The 20,776-nt window shown below is 45.4% G+C and overlaps 1 long non-coding RNA gene across 1 annotated transcript; it reads right to left on the reverse strand.

Moving 5' to 3' along the window:
* Window positions 1–8,926: 8,926 nt before the first annotated feature.
* Window positions 8,927–10,168, reverse strand: LOC118918269 (uncharacterized). Its single transcript, XR_008996787.1, has 2 exons — window positions 9,882–10,168; window positions 8,927–9,362 (listed from the first exon to the last, which is right to left on the reverse strand). It is a non-coding gene; the product is annotated as an uncharacterized LOC118918269 (long non-coding RNA).
* Between the last annotated feature and the right edge of the window lie 10,608 nt (window positions 10,169–20,776).

A 20,776-nucleotide genomic window follows, 5' to 3' on the forward strand; every position in this document is an offset into this window, starting at 1 on the left:
CTGATACACAGGTACAGCTCCGAGAGCTCTTTCCTGCCTCACTGTGGAGCTGGGACAGCTCATTTCATCTTCAGTTCTTGGAAGGGATTACACCGCCAGCTTCCCTGGTTCTCAGGCCTTCTGGCTCAGACTGAATTGCACAACCAGCTTTCCTGAGTCTCCAGTTTACAGAGGGCAGATTATGGGACTTCTCAGCCACATGAGCAATTTCTCATAATAAATCAATTTCTCTCTCTCTCAGTGGTTAGATCAGCTGACTGATAGAACTCAAGACTAATACATACAATAGTTGAAATCTGAAAAATTCAATAAAGGAGTTCAACAGCAGATTTGAGCAGACAGTACAAAGAATCAGTGGACTTAAAGATAGGGCAACTGACATTATTTCTGAGAAGCAAGATGAAAAATTAATGACAAAAAGTGAACAAATCTAAAGGACCTACAGGATACCATCAAACAGATCAACATAAGCATAGTGGGAATTCCAATCTTTCATAGGAAACTTGAAGACATCCATGCCTAGACATATTATAATTAAACTTCAAAAGTTAAAGACAAAAAAATCTTGAAAGCTTCAAGAAAGAAGCAATTTGTCACATACAAGGGATCCACAATAAAATTACCAAATGATTTCTCATCAGAAATCTTGGAGGCCAGAAGACAGTGGGATGATATATTTAAAGAGCTGAATGGGAAAATAAAATCATCAGCCAAGATTTCTATATTCAGAAAAATTGTCCTTTCAAATGAGGGAGAAGTTGAGACATTCCCAGGTAAACAAAAGCTGAGGGAATTTGCTACCACTAGACTAGCTCTGCAAGAAATACTAAAAGTTTAAAGTTCTCCAGGTTGAAATACTAAACAGTAACTCCAGCCATATAAAGAAATAAAGATGCCTGATAACAGAAAATACATGGGAATATATATAAATGCCAGTATTATTTTAATTTTAGTTTGCAGCACCACTGTTTATTTTCCAGAGGATTTGAAAAGCAAATTGCATAAAAGTTATAAATCAACGCTATTGTTCACACAATGTATGAAGATGTAATTTGTGACTTCAAACATAAAAAGAGAGAAGACTGTGCAGAGATTTGTATACTATGGAAGCTAAATTGGTATTAAGTCATATAACACTGTTACAACTTTACAATGTTAAAGATAAACCCCCATGGTAACCACAAATAAAATATATATAGAATTTGCATAAAAGCTAACAAGAGAATCAAAATGTTTCACTTCAGAAAAATCAACTAAACCCAAAGAAGGAAGTAATGAGGATATAAGAAACAAAGAGCTTTGAGACAAAGGGGAAAAAAAAGGCAAAAAAGTAAGTTCCTCCTTATCAGTAATTACTTTAAATGTAAATGGATTAAACTTTTCAATCAAAAGGAAAACTGACAGAATGAATTTTTTAAATGATCTAACTCTCCACAAGAGACTCACTCTAGATCTAAAGATACAAATAAATCAAAAGAGATTGGATGAAAAGATATTCCATGCAAATAGTAAACAAAAGAGAGCTGAGGTAGCTATACTAATACACAAATAGACTTTATGTCAATCACTGTTACAAGAGACAAATACAGATATTATATATTGATGAAAGAGTCAATTCATCAAGAATATGTAATAATTATAAATATATGTGCCCTAAATAACGGAGTCCCAAAATATATAAAGCAAACATTGACAGAATTAAAGGAAAAACAGACAGTTCAACCATAGTTGTAGACCTCAAAACCCAACTTCAATCATTAATAGAATAATAAGAAAGAAGATAAATAAGTAAACAGAGGATTTGAGCAACACCAAAGCCCAAAAGGATTTAAAGGATGTCTACAAAACACTCCACCCAACAACAGCAGAATACGTATTCTTCTCAAGTAGACGTGGAGCATCCTCCAGAGTAGAACATACCTTATGCCACAAAATAAGTCCCAATACATTTTAAAAGGTTGAAATCATATAAAGCATCTTTTCTGATCACAAGAAATGAAACTAGAAATCACTAACAAAAGGAAAACACATATGTATGAAAATTAAACAACACCCTCCTAAACAACCAATGATCAAAACAACAACAAAGAAAATGTGAAAATACCTTGAGATGAATGAAAATAAAAATACAACATACCAAAATTTATGTGACACAGAGAAAGCAGGACTAAGAGGAAAATTTATAGCAGTAAACACATACACTTTTAAAAATTGCTCTCAAATCAATAACCTAACTGTATACCTTGAGGAACTAGGAAAAGAAGCATAAATTAAACTAACAGCTAGAAAAAGGAAGTAATAAAAAGTAAGGTAGAGATACAAAAAATGTAGAGTAGAGTCACAATAGAGGAAAACCAATGAAACCGAAAGTTGGTTCTTTGGAAAGATTGGTAAAATTGACAAACCTTTCTCTAGACTGACAAAGGAAAGTGAAGATGCAAATTTCAAATTCAGAAATGAAAGTGAGGACATCACTAGTGATTGTACAGAAATAAAAAGGATTTTAAAAGAATACCCTGAACAATTGTATGCCAACACATTGGAAGAGCAACTTATAAAAAATGGACAAAGTCCTAGAAACACACAATGCACGAAAATGGAATCACAAAGAAATAGTATATCAGGATAGACCTAATAACTAATAAGGAGATTGAATCAGTAATTTAAAATCTCCCAAGAAAGAAATTCCCAGGACCAGAGGGATTCCCTGGTGAATTATAGCAAATATTTAAAGAATTAATACCAATCCTCAGACTCTTCCAAAAATTTAAGAGGAGGAAATGCTTCCTAACTCATCCCATGAGGTCAGCATTACCCTAATGCCAAAGCCAGACAGACACTACAAGAGAAGAAAACTACAGGCTAACATCTCATGTGAATATAGATGCAAAAATCCTCAGCAAAATACTAGCAAACCAAATTCAGCAGCATATTAGAATAATTGATAAATGACCAAATGGGATTTATCCCAGGAAGGCAAGGGAAGTTCAACATATGAAAATCAATCAATGAAATACACCACCTTAAGAGAATGAAGGAAAAAAAACAGATGATCATCTCTGTCAACACAGAAAAATCCAATATTCCTTTATGACAAAAGCAATCAATAAATTAGGAATACAGTGGAACTTCCTCAACATGAAATACCATATATGAAAAAACCCACAACTTACACCATACTCAGTGACAAAAGACTGTTAAGTGTTTCCTCTAAGATCAGTAAGAAGACAAGAATGCTCACCTTTACCACCTAACATAGTACTGGCACTTCTAGCCAGAGAAATTAGGCAAGGAAAGGAACTAAAAGGTATCAAAATTGGAAAGGAAGAAGTAAAATTATTTGTTCAAATACATGATACTATATATATAGAAAACACTAAAGAATCTATGCACAAATAAAGCTGTCAGAGCTAATAAGTGAACTCAGCAAAGCTGTAGGATACTGAATCAACAAGCCAAAATCATTTGCCTTTTATACACTAACAAAAAATAGGAAATTAAGAAAACAATTCTACTTAGAATAGTGTCAAAAAGAATTAAAGGTTTAGGTATAAATTTAACAAAGTATATAAAAGACTTGTACACTGAAAACTATAAAACACTGGTGAAAGAAAAAGGACATGGATATAAAGACATCATCCCATGTTCTTGGATTGTCAAGATGACAATACCACCAAAAGGGATCTACAGATTCAATGCAACCTCTATCAAAATTTCTATAGCACTTTTTTCAGAAATAGAAAAACCCACCCTAAAATTTATATGGAGTCTCAGAAAAACCCAAACAGCCAAAAGAATCTTGAATAAAAAGAGCAAAGTTGGAGGACAAACTTCCTAACTTTAGAACTTAACTAAAAACTAATCAAAATAGTGTGATATTTCATATGGACAGACATGTAGACCAATGAAATAGAATGTAGAGCCTAGAAATAAACCATCATATATATGGTCAAATTATTTTCAACAAGGGAGTCAAGATTATTCAATGGGGAAAAGAGGTTTTCAACACATGGTGCCAAGAAAATTGGATCTCCCCATGCAGAAGAATGAAGTAGGACCATTCCTTTATCCCATACATATACAAAAATTAAACATAAGAGCTAAAACTGTAAAACTCTTGTAGGATAATCTTCATGAGATTGAATTTGACAATGATTTCTTGGCTATGACACCAAAAGTACAGGCAATAAACCAAAAAGTAGATAAACTGGATTCATCAAAATTAAAAAGGTTTGTATATGAAAGGAGAGTGAAAGACAACCCACAGAATGGGAAGAAATTTTTGTAAATCATATACTTAATTTGGGATTAATAGCCAAAGTATATAAAGAACTCCTATCACTCAACAACAAAAATCAAACAATCCAATTCAAAAAATGGACAGAGGATTGGATATATTTTTCAAAGATATGCAAATGGCCAACAAGCACATGAAAATATGCTCAACATCATTAGTCATTAGGTTAATGCAAGTCAAAACCATAATTAGATACCACCTCATACATGGTGGGATAGCTATTACTTTTTTTAATGGAAAATAACAGGTGTTGGTGAGGATGTGAAGAAATTGGAACCCTCACACATTACTGATGGGAATGTGAAATGATCCAGCTGCTGTGGAAAGTAGCATGTTGGTTCCTCAGAAGTTAAACATAGAATTGCCATATGATCTAGCAAACTCACTTCTAAGTCTATACCTAAAAGAATTCAAAGCAAAGACTCAGATACTTGTACACCATGCTCATTATTCACAAAAGCCAAAAAGATGGAAAAACCCAAGTGTCCACCAAGAGATGAATGGATAAGCAAAATGTGATATATGCATACAATGGAGTATTACCCAGCCACTAAAAGGGACCAATTCTGACACCTGCTACAACATGGATGAACCTTGAAAATATTATGCTCCGTTAGATAAGCCAGACACAATAGGGCACATATTGTATGATTCTACGTGTATGAAGTTCCTAGAATAGGCCAGTTCAGATAGAGAGCAGAACGGTGATTACCGGCCCAAGCTCCCCACCTGGTGGAGAGGGGAATGAACAGTAACTGTTTGAAGGTTACAGTGTTTCTGTGTGGGATGATGGAAAAGTTGTGGGGAGGTATGGTGGTGACGGTTAACACAACATTGTGACTGTACTTAGTGCCATCACTGAATCACCATTTAAAAATGGTTAAAATGGTAAGTTTTAGATCATGTATATTTTGCTGCAATAAAAACAAATCAGGAAAAGGGAAGAAAGGGAGGAAGGAGGGAGGCCGCTCAGTGCCTGCTGGCCTGGCTGCCGCCTGGCTTATCACCCTGTGGTCACACTTCTGCATGTCTCCACCCAGACTCCACACGAGTTGTCCTTTTAGGCTAGGCTTGTTCACTTCCAAAGTAAACAGAGGAGAGTTTTTAAATCCCCAAAGAAGGAAGTTGAAGGAGTGGGGACGTTTCTCTTATTTTCACAGTCTTAATTCTTCAGATAAAGGGGAAATCTCATTCTTTTTCCAGATGGGAATCCTAGCATTTCTCAAAGGGACTCCACTTCTAAGAGGGGTAACTCTTGAAACCAGCCAGGGCTGTGAGTGACGAGTCATGACTAACCTGTATGAACTTCACCCAGCCGAAGCTGATCCCCCTGTAGCACAGATGGGGTGCACCTGCCCCGTGTTACAGACACAGAATCCCAGGCTGAGAGGTACAGGTCTCCTAGTATGACACATGGAGAGTTTAGAATGGAAACCAGGTTCACCTGAATCTTTTCTCCCATTTTTCTAGGACTAGAAAGGAGAATTCACCAGGCCAGAGACTGGAGAAATGCTGGGTTTGGAAGCAGAAGGTCTAGCTCCAGTCTTTGCCCCCAACTCACTGTGTCTTTGGTGCAGCATTCACCTCTGTGCTTGGTTTTCCTCATCATTTCTGACTCAAGTCACTATGATGCATAGAGCAAATGACCCATTTGGGGGAGATTTATGATGGCCCAATTTATTCAGTATGCTTGATATGGGTACCCTGAGAGAGGTACAGTATCTTGGTTTAATATATTTTCCTTCCAAAAATGTTAAGATGGAAGTGTAGTGAAGTAGGCTTCCCAAGGTAAGAGTGAACAACCATGAGGGAAGGCAGGGGACTTGTAGCTTGAAAAGCAGCCACTTGGTGGCAGCATACAGAGATGATTTCTCCTCTGGAAATGATTAAAACTAAGTATCCTTTGGAGACCTTGGGAAGCCTGATGACCTCTGAGGAAAGCAGGTGGAGAAGCAGGAGAGCCTGAGTTCCCCTGGGGAGCCGCACAAGGAAATCCTATGAGCGAATGGGAGCATTGGCTTTGGGCTAATCGCATCCTCTCCCTGCTAGCTGTATGATCAGCTCACCTCCCCTCTCTGAACCTCTTATTCTAAGCCCATGTGGGGGCAGCTCCCAGCCTTTGGTTATGCCTTTCCTTGAGGGGAGGGTTTTGTTAGTTAGCAAATGCACATGGACACCTACTGCCCGAAGCTGCAGAGCACTGGGTGCGAACAGCCCTAGAGAACAGCAGCCTTCACACAGCAGGGTGGCTGTCTCAGTGTGTCCCTGGAGCTGAGTTCCCTGAGTTCCCCTGGGGGCCTAGAGGAAGGAGGAGCGAGTGCCAGAGCAGCAGCATGAATGAGTGCACGCACCAGGAGAAACTGAGGCGAAGTGGAGCAGCCTGCCCTAGAGAAAGCTGCCACTGGTTGCCTTGTGGGGGTTTGGGCTCATATAGCCAGAGCTCCCAGTTTTTTCTAGAAAATCCAGAGATCCAGATACTTAATGTGAAATGTCTGCAACAGTCAAGATTGTCTCACTTCTGCCACAGTAACAAACAAGCCCACATCTAAGTGGCTGAAAGACATTTTTTCTTGCTCATTCAAGCTCTGTGTCCCACATAGGCTGCAGGCCCCTCATCACCATTATCATTTACTGTGGTTTATGTCTTAGGTGCCTTGTGGGGGCAGTTATGGGGACTGGCCTGACTCAGTGCCCGCAGGAGGGAAGCCCCTGTCCCAGGTGTCTCCCTACCAAGGAGAGAGCTCTGGGCACCAACTCCCTAGAGCTAAATGTTCAGTCCCAGAAGGGACATGTCACCTCTGCTCACTCATTGGTGGGAGCCACCTGCTTGGCCTTACCAGGCTTGAGGCTCAAGCTAAACACATTCTTCAGAGGAAGGAAGTCCCAGCCAACCACATCCCCTGAGCTGTAAATGTTGGCAACTGACGTTATGCCATTTTAACCAGCATGTAGACCAATGCAGACCACACAGACCCTGTGTGCAGGTAGACATGGCCCAGGCTGTGTCCTGGGCCTGCAAGCCAGGAACATGAGTACCCAGGACCATCTGAGAGGTGCTGGAGAGCAGAAGTGACAGCAGCCAGAACCAAAGCCAGGCCCACTGGGGCTGCAGGGGCCGGACTTCGCCACCACCCACGGCCCATGCTGCCTCGCCACCTCCACTGCCCTGTTGCCCACATTGCCAGTCTCTGCTGGCCCTTCCTCACTCTCTGAGATGGTGCCTCTCTGGAGCCTTGCCCCCAGGTGGCCCCAGACCAGCTCTCAGTGGTTTCACTCCAGCCTCTTGCCCAGTCACTCTTGTCCAGGGACATTTGACCTTTCTGCCTGGGACTGTCCGACCTCCTGGCCGGCTGTCTCCCAGGAAGGGCTGGCTGCCCTAGCTCTAGGCCCACGGGACAGGCACAGGTGGAAAAACAATGAATGGGAGCACAGAACCCTGTTTTTCAGATAAAAATGATTCCAGCCAACATTCTTGCCCATGTGCACATGTTGGGCTTTGCAGCAAGTCATAGCCTAACACCCACCGCCAGGCACAGGCACTTCCGTGTGACAGAGACCACTGCCCTTCTGTCCTCACGGCAGCCCCAGGCAGGCGGGGGCTGTGTCTGCCTGCCGGAGCTGTGCCCAGGCTGCACCGTGCTCCCTCTGCCTCCAGGTCAGAAGCCTGCTGGGGTTCTGCTGCCCTCGGCCCCTTCTTTAAGTTCCCAGTGTCCTGGGAATCTGCAGGGGAACCAAGTCCTGGAAACTAGGCTGGCCTCAGAGGTGTCCACCCAGCACGGCACCCCGAGCCCCCTACACCACCGCCTCACACCTGCTGGGGCACAATCGCCTCTCCCGTAACCTCGTGCTGGGGAGAGTCAGCACCCCAATGTATAGATTAGAACACCAAGGCCACAGGGCCAGCAAATGTAGCAGCCACATTCCACTGAGACCACAGAGCCCAGGGGATGCAGCAGAGGGGACAGCTGATATGGTGAGGAGGGGAACACTTGTCTGTCACATTTTTCTTTATGGTGGTAAAACACACGTAACATGAAAGTACCATTTTAACCATCTTTAAGTGAGTTGAATAGCACTGGTACACACACACTGTTGTGTAAACATCCCTACCATCCATCTCCAGAACTTACATCCTGCAAAACCGAAACTGCCTCATGCCGCCCACCCCCCACCCCCACCCCCACCCACATCTCTATGGACCTACCACTCTTAGGCACTCATGTGAGTGGTGTCGTGCAGTCTGTCCTTGGTGACTGGCTTATCTCCGTGAGCCCAACGTCTTCCAGGTTCACGCGTGCCACAGCAGGCCTCAGGATTCCCCCTTTTTTAAGGCTAAATGATATTGCGTTGTGTGGAGGGGCCACACTGTGTTTATCCCCCCATCTCTGGTGCGCACGGGCCGCCTCCATATTTCCGGGACTGGAATAAAGCTGCTATGAACCCAGGTGCTCAGATGTCTCCTCCATACCCTGCTTTCAGCTCTTTTGGGTAAATACTCAGAAGTGGGATTTTTGCATCATATGACAATTCTGTTTTTAATTTTTTGAGGAAGAGAGATAAATACTTTTTAAGGGACATTTTTAGTAATTCATATTGAGTATAGGAAAGTGAAACAAATATAGTAAAGAAAAAAAGAACCAGAAGTGACTTTTTTCAGCTTTGCAAAAGCAACTCGCTGCTCCCGTGCGTGTGCAGCTCCTTCCGGCGGTGTCTGCACACTCTGCCCCATCCCTCTGGCTCCGGCTCCCATCTGCCAGCTTCAGGGCTGCCCGGCCTCACTAGCTGGACCCCGTGATGGACCTGTCCCGCGGGCGGATGGGAGGAAGCGCGCCCCCTGGCCTCGGGGTACCACACCAGGCCCCCCAGATGGCAGAGAGCTCTGCAAGGGCACTGCCCACAGGCCCAGAGCTCCAGTGCCCCCACCCCCCGCTTCCCCAGGCTGCACCCCGCGTGCCTCGCAGGTGCCTGGTCCCGGCCTCCAGGCCTCCCCGCGCCTCTACAGTCATCTAGGGAACATATCCGAGCTGTCCTGCGGAGTTGAATTTCGTTTGGCAAATGCTGGCGACTGGCAAGAATATTCATGTCAAAACATTTCTGGTGTAAAATTCATGAAAGCATCTGAATTCGGTCTGGGCATTTTCTCCCTTCCCGCCCCCCCCCCCCACCCTGTGCTGGGTTGGGGGCGGGGAGAGGAGATAGAGTCCAGATGTCGGCGAGAACCGCTCTCCCCCTCCCTCCCCCTGGGCCCCTCCGGTCGGAGGGGTGGCGGAATGAATGGCCGCTGTGTGTCGGCAGGAGCGCGGAGGGCCGGTGCCCAGAGCCCTGGGCTCTCCCGGCCCGGCCCGTGGGCGCGGAGGAAGTGCCCCGGCCGGGCTTCGCCCCCTAACCTTGGATCCGGGGCAACTGTCCACAAAGGCGGCCTGGGGCTGGGAGGCCCGTAATGATTTAGGCTGGATCTATTTCACTTCAAGCCTTTTCTCCTCCAGTGAGGACTAATCGAAAGTAATCTGAAAATTAGGGAAAATAAAAACCATGCCCACCGTTACATAAATACCCATTTCCTCCCATCGCTGCTCAGAATCACCTCATTCCAGAGCAATGTGGCATTTCCCTGATGGGCAAGGCCGAGCCCGGGGCCTTTTGATCCACGCCAGTCATCAGGAGCAGAGGGCGGGGGCCTCAGGCTGGCCTTGGCACTGACTGGCCCACGTCCCTGTGGGGCCAGCCCTGCAGACCTCACCTGTGACCTGGGGTGCGGAGAGAGGGACAACTGGGTTTGAGGTGGCCTCAGGGACGGCCATTAACCCCTCCAACCCCTTTCCCCCATGCAATTAGCCAGGCCCTAGGACGGGTCAGGGGCCGCACCCTCTCTGTCCCCCAGACACTCGGCTCAGCGGCACCACAGAGCCTTTGCATGAGGTCCCACAGCGCACACGGAGGGCTTGCCCTCCCCGGCCTGTACCCACCTCGTGCCTCCTCCTCCCGCCTCCTCGGAGCGGCCTTCCTCTCTGCTCCTGCCCCACGGGCAGGTGCGGGGAACAGCACCCCTTGGCCCCTCAGCCATACGCTCTTCTCACCACACGCTCTGCGAGGCTGGCAAGTGTGTGCCGCCTCCCTGCCTCTGGGGCCCCAACCGTGCACTCCAGCAAGCAGGCCACACCTGCCTTCTCCCTGTGGCTGGAGCTCAAGGAAGGTTCAGGGGCAGGATGAAGGTTTCCATGGGACAGTGGAGTTTGGTTGTTTCCAGAAGGGGTGAGGGCCAGGGAGGGAAGCTGCAGGCAGCAGCGTGTGAGTGGGTGGGGTGGGGTGGCACCAGGAGTGCTGTCAGTGTGGCTTCACATGCTCTCGTGTTCCATCCAGGAGGGGGTCTCCCCTTGGATGTGTAGGGCCTGCAATGAAAAGCTCCTGGATGGTTCGAGAAGTCCCCAGCCATTTGAGACTTCCAGTTCAGGCCCCACTTGAACACATGGATGCCCTTTCTGGGCCAGGTCAAGCACAGGCACGGAGACACAGTGGGGAGCCAGACGCCAGAGTCCTGGACAGAGGCCCTGCATCTCAGCACAGACACTGACACCTGCCCACCCCTCAGCCACTCCCACCCAACCCGGGCCCCCGTGCAGAGCCTCTGCCCCCGGAAGGTAGGGGACAGGCCATGATGAAGTGCCCCTTGGGAGCAGCCCTGAGCCAGCAATAACCAGACGGTGATGTCCCAGCCCCCTTAGGTGGGAAAACTGACTTTGAGGACTGCAGGGGCACCGCAGAAGGCTTGTTGGAAAGTACACACACTTCTCTGGGCTCCCACCTTGTCAGCCTCACTGCCTGCCTGCTCCTGGCATTTCCGGAGCTCTCCTAGGCACTGCAGCCTTCACTCCCTCGTCTCGGGGCACCCTCTCTCTGGGCCTCCACCTCCTCCATGGGACAAGAGACAATAAGAGCAGGCCTGCTGCCTCTGTGGCCACCAGGACACCCATGTGACGGATGAGAGGGCCGCTGTTGGCCAAGGTGAGGGGCACGGGCTGTTCAGCCCCTTCAGGCGGCCAGGAGATCAGCCACTCATCCCCAGCACAGCTGCCTAGTGACATTTACAATACTGAGGTGATGGGGTTCCCCACAGTGGAGTCACCCCAGAGCTCTTGGGGAGGGGCTCTCCCAGGGCCACCAGGAAGGTCAGAGTCTGAGCTCAGAGTTGGGGTGAGCCCTGCACCTCAGTCTGGGAGCCATGAGACCAGCGCTTATGTGAGCTGTGCCCTGGCCAGCCCAAGAGGCAGGAGACACAGATATTTCTGGAATTAACAACTGTGGCAATAACACACAGTCACTAGTATCCAGAGTTGCTGAGAGTTTCACACACATTATTCTACTTAACACCCACCATGGCCCTGCAAGATCGAGAACAGCCCCCACCTTTCCATAGATGGGGAAACTGAGGCACAAGGAGGTCAAGGGCTATCTGGGCAGCCCCTGCCTAGTCCATGTGTGACCCTGGCAGCTTCCACACTGACAACTCCCTTCTGTCTGCAAGGACCAGTCCCTGAAGCCTCCTGCTAGCCAGCTGCAGACCCCACTGGCTCTGAGAGGCACATCTTCCTGTGGGAGCTCAGCAGGGATGCAGGAAGGTGCCCAGGAGGACAGAGGCCCATCACCCGCCAGGGAGCAGGGGAGGCAGCCCTGGGCAGGTGAGGGCTGACCAGGGGCCCCCAGGGTTGACTGGCTTGTAGGCCACGAGGAGATGGACCAGTTTAGAGGCCCTTGCCTGGGCCACACGCAGTCCCCACCCACACAGCTATCATGTCACACCTGGGCCTTTGTGTGGTCCTCTGCCTAGAGCACCTCATTGCCCACCCCACCATCTCCTACTTGGCTAGCTCCCTAGCAGGGGCCCACGTGGTTGCACATGTCTCTGTGAACCCCCACCAACCTGGGGCACCGGGACTCCTGCCAAACTGGCAGCCAGTGAAGGGATGAGTGCATAGCATGGCTACACCCCCTCCTCTGGCCAAGGTCCCACTCATCAGGGTGTGCGCAGGCAGCTCCTGGGGCCGTGTCACCCCATGCTCGCTCACCCCCTGCCTCTTCACATGCGTACAGTGGGCCCCGCGCCCACCCAGCATGGACACCAGCCATCCACGCTTCTCCAGGTCCCCAAGGGAGCAAGCTCTCTTGCTGCTTTCCTGGTTTCTACTCGGGACCTGATGCCATGTCCAGGGACACCAGGCCTGCCCAGACAGTGGGAGTGTGGGCTCTGGAAGACTGGGTGGGGGCCATGCAGGTCAGCATCCTCTGCCTGGAGAGGAGCCTCTGTCTGGTGGCCCCTAGCGACCCCCTCTGCTCCTCCTGGCCTCTCTCTGCCCCCACTGTGCTAAGTGGGTGAATGCGGACTCTGCCTTGGAAGTCCCACCACGGTATCCAGGGCTGAGTCATGGGAGCACCAAGTGTCCTGCAAGCTGAGGACAGCTGGTGTGGCAGGAAAGGGCAGGCCCAGCCTGGTGGGCCAGCAGGCGTGGGGTTGGAGGCCGGGCACCATTGGAGAGCAGAGCCTGGTGGTATGTGCTCAGACCCGAGGCAAGTCAGGCAGGCTCCCTGGGACTGGATGCAGGGTCTGCGCTGAGACTCAGTAGGTGCTGATGAGGGAGGCAGCACACCGGGACGCCAGGGACTAGGGAAGATAGCTGCTCCCTCTCCTCCCAGACACCTCACCTCTCTGTCTGGGGTGGGGGTCCAGCTGACACACATTTGACCCTTAAAGCCTTGGGGGTGGGCCCCGGGGGCGGGCGGAGCCCCTGGGCAGCATGTTTCCCTGCAGTAGTCAGTAGTCGGGGAGGGAGCTTTGGGAAGGCTCCAGTGGAGCTGTGCTCTGCTGCAGTTACCCATAAGCCTGGGGTTTACTTGGGGGTTTTACAGAGAATTCAAAGCATATCTTCCTGTTGCTTTGGCAGGGAAGGCGTATCAAGTGAGTGTTCAAAAGAGCTGAACCGCATTTGCAAAAATAAAAACCAAATGGCTGAGTAATTTCCACCAGAGAGGGACTTGCTCTCTCAATGCACGGCCCATTTAGCATGCTTTCATAAAACCTTTTAACGAATCAACCCTGAGCCCGCATGCCAGGCCCACCCCACCTATCAGTCTTGCCTTTCCAAACAGAGGTACAGCCACTGAGAGATTAGATGCAGGTTTCCGTCCTGCATGGAGCAGAAGCCCTTGCATCTTTCAGGACCAGCCCTGCAAAGGCCACAGGGACAGAAGAAATCCGGGGAAGGGAGGGACAAAAGAGCAGGTCAGCACTGTGACACCACAAGGACACCAAGGGACCCACAGGAGGCCCACTCAACCTGGGCAATCAGGCAGAGCTTCCTAGAGGAGGAAGTGCCCACACCAGAGACTATAAGGGAAAAGTAGGTGTGGACAGAGCAGTAGTGAAGGGTGGCCCCGTGGGGGAGTGCCCGAAGAGAAGGCTTGCTGGGCCTGTGGGTTGTCCCTAGGGGCCCAAAGGAGACAAGAGGAAAGTGCTTTCACTGGAGGATTTCATTCTGTAAGTGGAGGGTGACCATTTGGCCAAGTGGGGCCACTGAGGGTGTAAATGGGCAGGACCTGGCATCAGATGAAGGGGACTTGTACTGAGTCATATTAAGATATAATTCACTGACCATAAATAAAACCCACCCACTCTGCGTGTTCAGCTAGGCAGCCTGGGACCCCACAGTGGCAAGGAGCCAAGCGTTTCAATCACCCTGAAACTCTCCCTGCCCCTTGGCTCACCTGCCCTTGCCCGGCCCCTGGCAGCCAGGCAGCCCTTCACTGAGCTAGCTTTGTCTGCAGCAGAACATCACACCATGCTATCCCATGGGTGCCCTGGGCTTCTCTGACTCTGCAAAACAGCTCTGCAGCCTCCCCCTGGGGCTGCCTTTACCCATACTTCATGCCTTTTACTGCTAAGAAGGATCTAGTGGAATGGGTACACCGGAGCCCATGTATCCCTTTGCCTGTTGTTAGATATTTGAGTTCTTTCCGGTTCAAGCAAATTGTACTTCCAGCTGCTGTGGCTAGGTCTGTATGCTGCCTTCGTGTTCATTGCTCTTGAGTAACTACCTACAAACTAGCAACCACAGTTGGGTCTTACGGTAACTATGTGTTTAACTTAAGAAGAAGCTCCCCAAATGGGGCCTACTGCTCTCTGCCAGCACTCCCACCGCCCTGCAGTGTGTTCCTGTGCCATGGGCTCCATGCTTTCTTTAACACATGCCTCTGTCCATCACTGAAATGTTAGCATTCTAATAGATTCATGAGAGGTATCTTACTGCAGGTTTAATTTTCATTTCCCTGAGCATCATTCCACATGCTTTTTGGTCTTCTGATTGTGTTCTTTTCAGAAATGTCTGCCAAATCTTTTGCCCATTTTGCTGTGTCTATGCTATTGAATCTAAGAGTTCTTTGTATATTTTGGATATACAATCCTATTTAGACTTTTTTCACCTTCTAATCTTTGGCTTCCCTTTCTTTTTACCTCTTTATTGTGAAATAATTATAGATTCAAAGCAGTTGCAAAAAAGTGTATAAGCAGGTCTTATACACCATTCACTCAGCCTTCCCCAAGGCTAACATCACATAACAACACACAGTATTGAAATTGGGAGGTTCACATTGCTACAATCCATAGACATGATTCAGATTCTTCCAGCTGTATGTGCACTCCTGTGTGTGTGTGTGTGTGTGTGTATGTGTGTATGTACACATAGCTTTATGCAATTTCATCCCCTGCAGCTTAATGTGACCATCACAGGATCGTGATACTGTATCTACAGACTTGCTCACACTGCCCCATAGAGCCACTCCTACTCCACCCTGACCCGTGGCAACTACTGATCTGTTCTCCATCTCTATAATTATGTTATTTAGTAAATGTTCTGCAAAAGGAACCGTGCAGCATGTCCCTCAGGAGGCTTTTGTCCCTCAGCTGCGTCCCTAGAGATCCATCTACACTGAGTGCATCAATGTTCATTCCTTTTTCCTCCAGTGTGCCATGGAAAGGACATCCCACAGTCTTTCCAAGTGCATTCATTGAAGGGCATTGGATGGTTTCCCAGATTTTAGCTGTACAAATAAAGTTGATACGAATGTTCCTGCCCAAATTCTGCATGTGAATAAATTTTCATTTTCTGGGATAAATGCCCTAGAGTGCAACTTCTGGGTCTTCTAGTAAGTCCATTAATAGGCTTCTCAGTGTGGCTATACCACTTTACATGACTACCAGGAATGTACAAAGGACCCAGTTTCTCTGCTACCTCATAGCATTTGATGTTGCATGAGTGTTTGAGCTGTTTGCATAGTGTGTAAGGAGATCACATTTCCTTCCTCCTGACTCCTGGTGTTGAGCATCTTCCCAACTTATTTGCTTGTGCGTATCATCTGTGTGTCATCATGTGTAGATCTGTTTCACTTTCCATGGCTTATACCAACTTTTGTATTGGTATGAGGTTGGAAATGACTGTTCATGCATTTTTCCCATTTTTTAATGGAATTGTTTGTTTTTTACCATTGGATTTTGAGAGGTCCTTATATATAATAGACACCAGCCTTCTGCTGTGTATGTGGCTGCAAACATTTTCTTCCAGTCCATGTAGCATCTCTCTTCATCCTCTTAATAGGGTCTTTCCCAGAGGAGCAAAAGTTTTTATTTTTGATCAATTTTCTTTTTATGGATGATGCTTTTAGTGTCAGGTCTAAGAACTGTTCACTTAGCCCCTCAATCCCAAAGCTTTTTACCTAAAATTTTTTCTTTAAGTTTTTTAGTTTTACATTTCAACCTGTGACCATCTTAAGTTCATGTTGGTATAATGTGGGCGGTTTAAGTCAGTCAAGGTTTATTATTTGTCCATGGATGTCTAATTGCTCCAACGCCATCCGTTGAAAGGCTGCCTTTTCTCCCCTGAATTGCCTTCACACCTTTGTCAAAACACCTCTACTTCTTGGGGCTCTTTCTGGGTTCCTGGTTCTGTCCCACTGACCTGCATCTCTCCTCACCATTGTCTTCACTGAGGTTACAGAGGAAAACTTACTGTCAGAAGAGTGACTCCTCTCGCTTCATCCCTCTTCCTCAGAGTTGCTTAGCTTCTTGTACCTGTCATGCTGCCTTAACAAAAACCGCAGAACTGGAGGCTTAAACAACAAGAATCTATCTTCTCACAGTCTGGTGGCTGAAGTCCAAGATCAAAGTGTCACAGGGCTGGTTCCTTCTGAGACTGAGAGAGAGAATCTGCTTTGGTCTCTCCACTTGGCTTGTAGATGGCATCTTCATCTTCACATGGTGTTCTCCCTGGAAACATGTCTGTCTGCAAGTTTCTCTTTTACAAGGACACAAGTCATATTGTATTAGGACCCACCCTAATCACCCCTATTAACTTGATTACCTCTATAAAAGCCATACCTACAAATAAGGTCACAGTCTGAAGTACCAAAGGTTAGGATACCAACATATGAATCTTGAGGAATACAATTAAACCCAAAACACTGCCTTAAGGCCTGTGTTTTTCCATACAAATTTTAGTATGAACTTGTATATATCTACTGCAAACCTTTTTGGGGTTTTGATAGGGATTGCATTAAATCTATAGTTGGATTTAGGGAGAACTAACTTTACTATGTTGAGTTTCCCAATCCATGAACATGGTATGGCTTTCCATTTATTTAGGTCTTCTTTGATACCTTTCATCAACATTTTGCAATCATCAGCATTTCAGATCCTGTACATGTTTGCTATCCTTATAGCTAGGTATTTTATTTTCCTTGGAATAAATATAAATGTTATTGTGTTTTTATTTTAATCACTTTGTTATCATTAATCTACAATTACATGAAGAACATTCTTTACTAGACTCCCTCCTTCACCAAGTACCCCCACAAATCCCATTACAGTCACTGTCCATCAGTGTAGTAAGATGCTGTAGAATCACTGCTTGTCTTCTCTGTGTTGCACATCCTTCCCTATGCCCCCTGCCCACATTACACATGCTCATCATAAGGCCCCCTTTCTTTTTCCCACCCTTATCTCTCCCTTCCCACCCATCCTCCCCACTCCCTTTCCCTTTGGTAACTGTTAGTCCATTCTTGGATTCTGTGATTCAGCTGCTGTTTTGTTCCTTCAATTTTTCTTTGTTCTTATATTCCACATATGAGTGAAATCATTTGGTACTCGTCTTTCTCCGCCTGGCTTATTTCACTGAACATAATACCCTCTAGCTCCATCCATGTTGTTGCAAATGGTAGGATTTGTTTTCTTCTTATGGCTGAATAATATTCCATTGTGTATATGTACCACATCTTCTTTATCCATTCATCTACTGATGGACACTTAGGTTGCTTCCATTTCTTGGCTATTGTAAATAGTGCTGCAATAAACATAGGGGTGCATCTGTCTTTTTCAAACTGAGCTGCTACATTCTTAGGGTAAATTCCTAGGAGTGGAATTTATGGCTCAAATGGTACTTCTATTGTGAGCTTTTTGAGGAACCTCCATACTGCTTTCCACAATGGTTGAACTAATTTACATTCCCACCAGCAGTGTAGGAGGGTTCCTCTTTCTCCACAACCTTGCCAACATTTGTTGTTGTTTGCCTTTTGGATGGTGGCGATCCTTACTGGTGTGAGGTGATATCTCTTTGTGGTTTGAATTTGCATTTCTCTGATGACTAGTGATGTGCAGCATCTTTTCATGTGTCTGTTGGCCATCTGAATTTCTTCTTTGGAGAACTGTCTGTTCAGCTCCTCTGTCCATTTTTTAATTGGATTATTTGCTTTTTGTTTGTTGAGGTGTGTGAGCTCTGTATATTTTGGATGTCAACCCTTTATCAGATCTGTCATTTATGAATATATTCTCCCATACTATAGGGTGCCTTTTTGTTCTATTGATGGTGTCCTTTGCTGTACAGAAGCTTTTCAGCTTAATATAGTGCCACTTGTTAATTTTTGCTTTTGTTTCCCTTGCCCAGGGAGATATGTTCACGAAGAAGTCACTCATGTTTATGTCCAAGAGATGTTTGCCTATGTTTTTTTCTAAGAGTTTTATGGTTTCATGACTTACATTCAGTCTTTGATCCATTTCGAATTTACTTTTGTGTATGGGGTTAGACAGTGATCCAGTTTCATTCTCTTACATGTAGCTGTCCAGTTTTGCCAGCACCATCTGTTGAAGAGACTGTCATTTCCCCATTGTATGTCCATGTCTCCTTTATCATATATTAATTGACCATATATGTTTAGGGTTAATGTTTGGAGTCTCTATTCTGTTCCACTGATCTGTGGCTCTGTTCTTGTGCCAGTATCAAACTGCCTTGATTACTGTAGCTTTGTAGTAGAGCTTAAAGTTGGGGAGCGAGATCCCCCCACTTTATTCTTCCTTCTCAGGATTCCTTTGGATATTTGGGGTCTTTGGTGGTTCCATATGAATTTTTTAACTATTTGTTCCAGTTCGTTGAAGAGTGCTGTTGGTAATTTGATAGGGATTACATCAAATCTGTATATTGCTTTGGTTAGGATGTCCATTTTGACAATATTAATTCTTCCTAGCCAAGAACATGGGATGAGTTTCCATTTGTTAGTGTCCTCTTTAATTTCTCTTAAGAGTGTCTTATAGTTTTCAGGGTATAGGTCTTTCACTTCCTTGGTTAGGTTTATTCCTAGGTATTTTACTCTTTTTGATGCAATTATGAATAGAATTGTTTTCCTGATTTCTCTTTCTATTAGTTCATTGTTAGTGTATAGGAAAGCCACAGATTTCTATGTGTTAATTTTGTATCCTGCAACTTTGCTGTATTTTGATAACAGTTCTAGTAGTTTTGGAGTGGAGTGTTTAGGGTTTTTTTATGTACAATGTCATGTCATCTGCAAACAGTGACAGTTTAACTTCTTCTTTACCAATCTGGATTCCTTGTATTTCTTTGTTTTGTCTAATTGCCATCGCTAGGACCTCCCGTAGTATGTTGAATAACAGTGTGGAAAGTGGGCATCCCTGTCTTGTTCCCTATCTCAGAGGAAAAACTTTCAGCTTCTCACTGTTCAGTATGATGTTGGCTGTGGGTTTATCATATATGGCCTTTATTATGTTGAGGTACTTGCCCTCCATAACCATTTTGTTGAGAGTTTTTATCATGAATGGATGTTGAATTTTGTTGAATGATTTTTCAGCATCTATGGAGATGATCATGTGTTTTTTGTCCTTCTTTTTGTTTATGTGGTGGATGATATTGATGGATGTTCAAATGTTGCACCATCCTTGCATCCCTGGGATGAATCCCACTTGGTCATGGTGTATGATCCTTTTGATGTATTTTTGAATTCGGTTTGCTAATATTTTGTTGAGTATTTTTGCATCTACATTCATCAGGGATATTGGTCTGTAATTTTCTTTCTTGGTGGTGTCTTTGCCTGATGTTGGTATTAGGGTGATGTTGCCTTCATGGAATGAGTTTGGGAGTATACCGTCCTTCTATTTTTTGGAAAACTTTAAGGAGAATGGGTATTATATCTTCTCTGTATGTGTGATAAAATTCTGAGGTAAATCCATCTGGCCTGGGGGTTTTGTTCTTTGGTAGTTTTTTGATTACCGCTTCAATTTCATTGCTGGTAATTGGTCTGTTTAGGTTTTCTGTTTCTTCCTTGGTCAGTCTTGGAAGGTTGTATTTTTCTAGGAAGTTGTCCATTTCTCCTAGGTTTTCCAGCTTGTTAGCATATAGGTTTTCATAGTTGTCTCTAATAATTCTTTGTATTTCTGTGGGGTCCATCGTGATGTTTCCTTACTTGTTTCTGATTCTGTTGATGTGTGTTGATTCTCTTTTTCTCTTAATAAATCTGGCTAGAGGCTTATCTATTTTGTTTATTTTCTCAAAGAACCAGCTCTTGGTTTCATTGATTTTTTCTATTGTTTTATTCTTCTCAATTTTGTTTATTTCTTCTCTGATCTTTATTATGTCCCTCCGTCTGCTGACCTTAGGCCTCTTTTGTTCTTCTTTTTCTAATTTTGATAATTGTGATATTAGACTTTTCATTTGGAATTGTTCTTCCTTCTTTAAATATGCCTGGATTGCTATATACTTTCCTCTTAAGACTGCTTTTGCTGCGTCCCACAGAAATTGGGGCTTTGTATTGTTGTTGTCATTTATTTCCATATATTGATGGATCTCCATTTTAATTTGGTCATTGATCCATTGATTATTTAGGAGCATGTTGTTAAGCCTCCATGTGTTTGTGAGCCTTTTTGCTTTCTTTGTACAATTTATTTCTAGTTTTATACCTTTGTGGTCTGAAAAGTTGGTTGGTAGGATTTCAATGTTTTTGAATTTACTGAGGCTCTTTTTGTGGCCTAGTATGTGGTCTATTCTGGAGAATGTTCCATGTGCACTTGAGAAGAATGTGTATCCTGTTGCTTTTGGATGTAGAGTTCTATAGATGTCTATTAGGTCCATCTGTTCTAGTGTGTTGTTCAGTGCC

The sequence above is a fragment of the Manis pentadactyla genome, chromosome 3, assembly GCF_030020395.1.
Source record: "Manis pentadactyla isolate mManPen7 chromosome 3, mManPen7.hap1, whole genome shotgun sequence".
Taxonomy (NCBI): domain Eukaryota; kingdom Metazoa; phylum Chordata; class Mammalia; order Pholidota; family Manidae; genus Manis; species Manis pentadactyla.